Source organism: Pyrus communis, chromosome 10 (genome assembly GCF_041283825.1).
Source record: "Pyrus communis isolate YQ-2024b chromosome 10, ASM4128382v1, whole genome shotgun sequence".
Classification (NCBI taxonomy): domain Eukaryota; kingdom Viridiplantae; phylum Streptophyta; class Magnoliopsida; order Rosales; family Rosaceae; genus Pyrus; species Pyrus communis.
In genome coordinates this window covers 21,093,443-21,100,100 of record NC_142574.1, presented here as the reverse complement: position 1 = coordinate 21,100,100, position 6,658 = coordinate 21,093,443, and the positions used below count along the sequence as shown (strand labels likewise).

General features: G+C 34.9%; 1 long non-coding RNA gene across 1 annotated transcript; it reads left to right on the top strand.

The window, feature by feature from the left end:
• The first annotated feature begins 815 nt into the window (after window positions 1-815).
• On the top strand, window positions 816-2,691 carry LOC148693700 (uncharacterized). The gene is made up of 3 exons (XR_015952229.1): window positions 816-986; window positions 2,195-2,290; window positions 2,522-2,691. It is a non-coding gene; the product is annotated as an uncharacterized LOC148693700 (long non-coding RNA).
• The last annotated feature ends 3,967 nt before the right edge of the window (window positions 2,692-6,658 follow it).

Genomic DNA, 6,658 nt, shown 5'->3' with positions numbered 1-6,658 from the left:
CACGTTAGGTGACTCCGGCTGCCAGATTATATGTTAGCGATATGATTATACCTGAGCACTTGCATTTTATTTTGAGGTTGGCATGGCATATTCTTGAGCATGATTAGTATATGTATATATATATATATATATATATATCTATTTTCTGGGAAGTATACATGTTTTATGGCGAGGGGTTAGAACGTATTTACTAAATGGTTTTCGAAAAGCTTTGTTTTTGCCCACTCACGCTTTTGTTTTGCGCCCCTCCAGGTTCTAGTTGATTAGCAGGTTGGTGGTTTCCCAGAGGACTTTTCCGGCATTTCTGACAGACGATCACCAGCGTAGGACCACCTTCGGGTGTACTTTGTTGCGTCATTTTCTTTTGGACTGCTTTAGGCTTTATGCTCTGAACTTAACGTCACACTTATGCTCGCACTTGTTATTACTTTATGTAAACCAGTTTTTATTTATTAATATTACTATTTCCATTATTATTTTATTAGCTTCCGCACTGTGCACATGGTTACGTCACTTCCACGTGACGGCCAGCATGCCCTGATCTCGATCGGGGTGTGTCACCCTCAGCCAACTCCCAGATAGAGAATGAAAGATCAAAGCTCTCCTTCTCCTCTCTTTCTGTCTCTCCCTCTCTTTCTCTCTCGCTTCGCAGTCCAACCCCGATTCCCTCCGCTCCTCCTCGCCCTCCTCCCGTCGTGTCCTCCACTTCTGGTAATTTCTTTGCTCCGCTTTTGATTTCTTAGTTTCTCGCCTTTGTTTCTGGTGTGATTTCTGTTTTGTTCTGGTTTTAATTTCAATTTGGGAATGTAGGGTTTCTGGATTTTTCTAGAAGAACAACAGGTCGCTTGGATTTAGGAAGACTCATTGTCATTCTTTCTCTCCCTCTCTTTCTCTCTCGCTCTCTCTGTCTCTCTGGGACGCCCACAGTCTTCATCAACCAGATTGATTGTTTTCCCCAAATTTCACTCAAAACCTAATTGTGTAAGGTAAGTTTGTTGGAATGATTATGGGTTTTCTAGAAAATAATTTCTATATTAATCTGTTTTGTGAAGTTGTATTGATTAGTCTGAGCTATGTGGCTGGATAGACTTTAGTTTAGCCTTGTCATTTGCTAAAGTAGTTTCTGAACAAATTGTAGTTGAGCCATGATCATTGTTTTTATTTTTTATTTTTATTTAGATTGAAGCTAGGTATATGTATATGTATTTTATATACATATATATGTGCGCGCATGTGTGTGTGTGTGTGTTTGTGTGTGTGTCTAACGTTGTTTATATAGAATAAAGAAACCCCCGCCCCCATGCATATATATACAAGTAATTAATATGATTGGTGGAGATTGGTTGAGCTTGTCCAATGCCCAAGATAGCAAAGACAGCAAAGAATTTGATATGGCATGCTCAAGATAGAGAAGTTGATGGTAAGTTGCGTCATCTGGCTGACTCTCCCTCATGGAAGCTTGTTGACGACATGTGGCCAGAATTTGGTGGTGACCCAAGAAATCTCCGACTAGCAATTTCAACAGATGGGATTAATCCCCATAGCGCTTTAAGCAGTAGATATAGTTGTTGGCCAGTGATTATGGTCACTTACAACCTTCCACCATGGTTATGCATGAAGCGGAAATTTATGATGTTAATACTGTTGATATCTGGCCCTAAGTAACCAGGTAATGATATCGACGTTTATATGGCACCATTTATTGATGACTTAAAAACTCTATGGGAGGTTGGTGTTGAAACTTATGATGCATACAATTAGGAGAACTTTATGTTAAAGGTTGTGTTATTATGGACCATCAATGACTTTCCTGCTTACGGAAACTTATGTGGGTGCAGTGTGAAAGGATACTCTGGATGCCCTATATGTGGTGATAGAACATCCTCTAAATGGCTAGGAGAAAGGTAATCTTTAAATGGCTAAAGTTAAGGACCAGACTATATGTATGGATAAGTTGCCGACAATTATTTGTGTTTTGTATCTAGGAGCACAAAAACGGATATGTTACGCCAAACGATATGTGGAAATGATTATTTGAATTGCTAAGGTCATGATATCTTACATCCTTTTAAAGTTCTTTGTTTATATGTTTTTATTTTTGCATTTCTACTATGCGTGTGTGTGTGTGTTGTGGAGATTGCTTTAAATTAATCTGACTAACTTACATTTTATACTTTTTTATTTTTATATGCAGTGCCCTTTGCAAGAAGGAACTGTAGAATGTGGATATTATGTGATGAAATACATGAAGGAAATCATTGATGATCCGAACTGCTCAATTATTACCAAGGTTAGTACTACTATTACAAAGAGCACTGAAGCGGGTGTATTCGCTTGACGTTTTATTAGCTCTATATCGAGTGAAAAAAAAAAAAAAAAAAAACGCATTAGCGAAAAATACGAGTAGAGAGCCCTTGTTCTTTCTGGGCTAGTTGATGCTAATTGACCACTTCCTTATTAGTTAATGATTGAAATTAGTTTTTTGTTGTAACATGTTCTCTTCGGTTGTGATTTGTTGCAGTTCAAAGAAAAAGCTACATACACTCAATAGGAAATTGATGCATTAAGAATAGAGTGGGCTGAGTATGTTGATGACTTCATCCCAATAGATGAAACACTAGATTAGCTAGTTTGTGAAATTTTAAATTAAGTGAACTTATAGTTTTATTTTAGTAGGAAACTCTACACATTATATTGTCTTTTGTAATACTTCGGTACTGGATGAATTACAAATTTATGAAGCAATACTGTTTAATTTAATATCTTACTTCTTGGATGAATTATGTTAAGTCTTTTTATATATGTCATCATACATATTTCAGGACATGACGCTTTGTGTGTCGTTGCTAATATTCAATGACTTGGAGTGCTATAGTACATGACGCTATACAAATGTCATGTTTATTGTACCATGACGCTTATTCCTCTGTTTATGACACATATTCCGCGTCTCCAATTGAAATAGATGACACACTTTTTTAATTCAATGATGCTTGTTAGGTGTCTCTAAAAGCTATACATGACACTGTGCGTATGTCATGATTAGTATACCATGATGCTCATACCTATGTTTATGACACTTATTCCGTGTCTTAAGTGGTAATAGATGACACAAGTTCTTAATTTAATGACGCTTATTGGGCGTCCTTAAAAGTAATACATGACACTCTTTCAACGTCATAAAAAATATCTTTAATGACACCCACAAAGATGACGCTAAACCCTTGCGTCATTAAACTTTTAACATGACCCATAAAATGCGTCATGTATGTAAAAATTTGTAGTAGTGTGTGGTGCATGTGTAGATACAAGTTGTCTTTTCGTACACTTGAAAATTTAAACAAAGTAAATTTAAATAGCGAGGTGAACTTAGATGAGAGGTGGTGTTGAACTCTTTTTGAACTCAACACCTAATTAAGAAAGCTATTGCCTGTGAACAAGTAAGATCATGAAAGTCATCATCGAGTTTTCTAATTGCATGGTATACTAAAGTAAGATATATAATCTAGCCCATGCACCCCTGTTCATTTCTAAATCCTAGCTCCGTTGCTTTCAACACCTCATTCTCGTACTGGTATAGAGGTAATATTACTAGACTGATAATTAAAAAGCTTGGCTCTTTAGGAGTCAATCTTCAAGATATTTTGTGATTGTGATCGATTTCTGGAAATTCGTGTTTATTATTTGAATCATTCATATTATAAGTCACTTTATAAAGATCAGTTTTGTAAAAAATCAATTAAAAATATGTCGTTTAGTAATTCAACATTAGTAAATAGATAGACGGTTTATAATTCTTTTACTGATACCAACCATTTGTCTTTATATAGTTTGATGGCCAAATGATCTCATATTTTTTTCTAATTTTTTGGAGTGGTAATCTTTATGTAGTGATTCATAATATAAACAATTTCGATCATAAATATGAAGTTCTATGAATTGACTACGAGGTGTCTTAGGGAGGAGTTCTTCGATCAATCTTTAAGGAGCCAAGTATTTTTCTTGATAATTTGCTTGCCTAAGAACATTGATGATCGTAAGGTCTGAACTATATTTGAGTTTGAATCATGGAGCAAGCAGTTGTCCCATATATTAATAAGTTAGTGGGTCTCCTCGCCTAGGAGAAGACTTGTATATGGCACTGGTTCATTGTTCCGACAGCCTCCCATGCCAATAACACAAAAATATGTGAAAAAAATTAACAAATGTTCTTGTATTATTGACACAAAACGCCACATGGAGGAGTACCCAAAAAAAAACCTAGCACATGTCCTTACATTGCACGGGACCCCATGTAACAATGTATCCGATCCATACAGGTCCTTTAAATCATTCAAGAAGGAACCCAATCATCAACCTCCACATTATGTAATCTTTAAAATATGGTCTTCCTAACATTTTTCATTGACTTGATATTGGAAGGTTAATTTTACTTGATCCTCTTTAATTTTTGATTAATTACTCTCTCTATTGACTTCTTATTGAGAGGTTAATATCAACTTGAAAAAAAACATTTAGTGCCTCAAAAATTTATTTAGCTCACAACTTCTACTCTTGTAAATACTATCTATTTATTTTTTATTTTTTTTTTAAATTTATGTGAGGCCTATCCTCACATAAAATTCTGACTTCGCCAATGTTTTGATTGATTTGCGGAACTTTGTGTTTATTATCGGAACTGTTCATATTATAAGTCACTCTGTAAAGCTCAGTTATGCAAAAAATCAATTAAAATTATATCGTTTAGTCATTCAACAATAGTACATAGATAGACGGTTCATGATATTTTTAATGATATTGACCATTTGTTTTTATGTAGTTCGATGACCAAATAATCTCATATTTTTTTCAAATTTTTAGAAAGATTATCTTTACACAATGATATATACTATAAATGATTTTGATTATAAGCATAAAGATTTATAAATTGGCTACAAGGCGTCTTGTGGAGGAGTCCTTCCTCAATCCTTAAGCAGCCAAGTCATTTTCTTGATAATTTTACTTGCCTAAAAACATTAATGATCGTAAGGTTTTACTACATGAACTATATTTGAGTTTGAATCATGGAGCAAACAGGTTGTCCCATATATTAATTAGTTAGTGGGTCTCGTCGCCTAAGAGGATACTTGTATATATATGGCATTGATTGATTTGTATATGGCATTGGTTTGTTGTTATCATGGTGTTCCCTGCTAATAACATAAAAATATGTGAAAAAAAAACTAACACATGTTCTTGTACTATTGGTACAGGACGTTGCGTGGAAGAGTATTTGTGACGTATACATCCTTCTCCTTGCTTGGTCAGTATAGTGTGAAAAAAAAAAACTAACACTATTGCATGAGATCCTATGTAACGATGTCTCCGTTCCATACAAGTCATTCTTTAATGCTTTAAAGAAGAAATCTAATCATCAACCGCTGCATCATGTAATCTCCAAATATAGTTTATAAACATGGTCTCCCTTGTGACATCCCACATCGCCTAGGGGAGCGATCCTTAAATGTATATTCCCATCTCTACCTAGCACGAGGCCTTTTGGGAGCTCACTGGCTTCGGGTTTCGTAGGAACTCCGAAGTTAAGCGAGAAGAGGGCTAGAGCAATCCCATGATGGGTGACCCACTGGGAAGTTGCTTGTGAGTTCCCAAAAACAAAACCGTGAGGGCGTGGTGGGCCCAAAGCGGACAATATCGTGCTATGGTGGTGGAGCGGGCCCGGGAAGTGATCCGCCCCGGGCCAGGATGTGACATCCCTACCATTTTTCATTGAGTTGATATTGGAGTTTAATTTCTCTTAATCCTCTTTAATTTTTGATTAATTACTCTCTATATCGACTTGATATTGGAAGGTTAATTCAACATGAAAACAAACATGTAGTGCTAAAATATTTATTTAGCTCACAACTTCTACTCTCTTATAACTATTTATTTTATTTTTTTAACATTTATGTGAGGCATATTCTCAAGTAACATTCTGGCTCTGCCACGGTTTGTGACTAATTTGCAGAACCTTGTGCGTGTTTATTATCAAAATCATTCATATTATAAGTCACTATAATAGTAAACCTGAAAGTAATAATTTGAAGCAAGAAAGGTATATTATGTTTTCTAGGCTTCTAGCCTTCAAAACTTAGTTTTAATTTATTATTATTAAATTGTAATATTGGTTAAAGTTATGAATTTATTTAACATTATTTAGCTCTTGTTTTTACTTACTAAGTGGAATATGACAATTAAAAAATCATAAAATAGTTCAAAAGATTAATATTTTTAAGCTTAAAAACCAAAACTCTCCCTATGTTATAGCCTAAGAAGAGCCTTGTACTTGGCCCCGGTAGTGGAGGTTCCAATCAATGAATCAAAGATCATGTCATTACTCCAGGATGTCTTCCTCCACATCAACCCACGCTTCCACTCCGTCGTGGTACTCTCTCTCTCACTCAATTTTGTTCATATGGTTTTATTTGAGATGTTGAAATTTAAACATCTCGATTATCAAACTTTTTTATTTTTATTATTATTATTATTATTAATGGAAGCTGAAATGAGACTTTTTCAAACGCAAGACGTATGAATAAAAATCTAAAATAAGGACCGAGAGTCTTTACATAAAATAATTAGTCACATTAAATTAAAAGTCTATTTGAAACTGGTTATC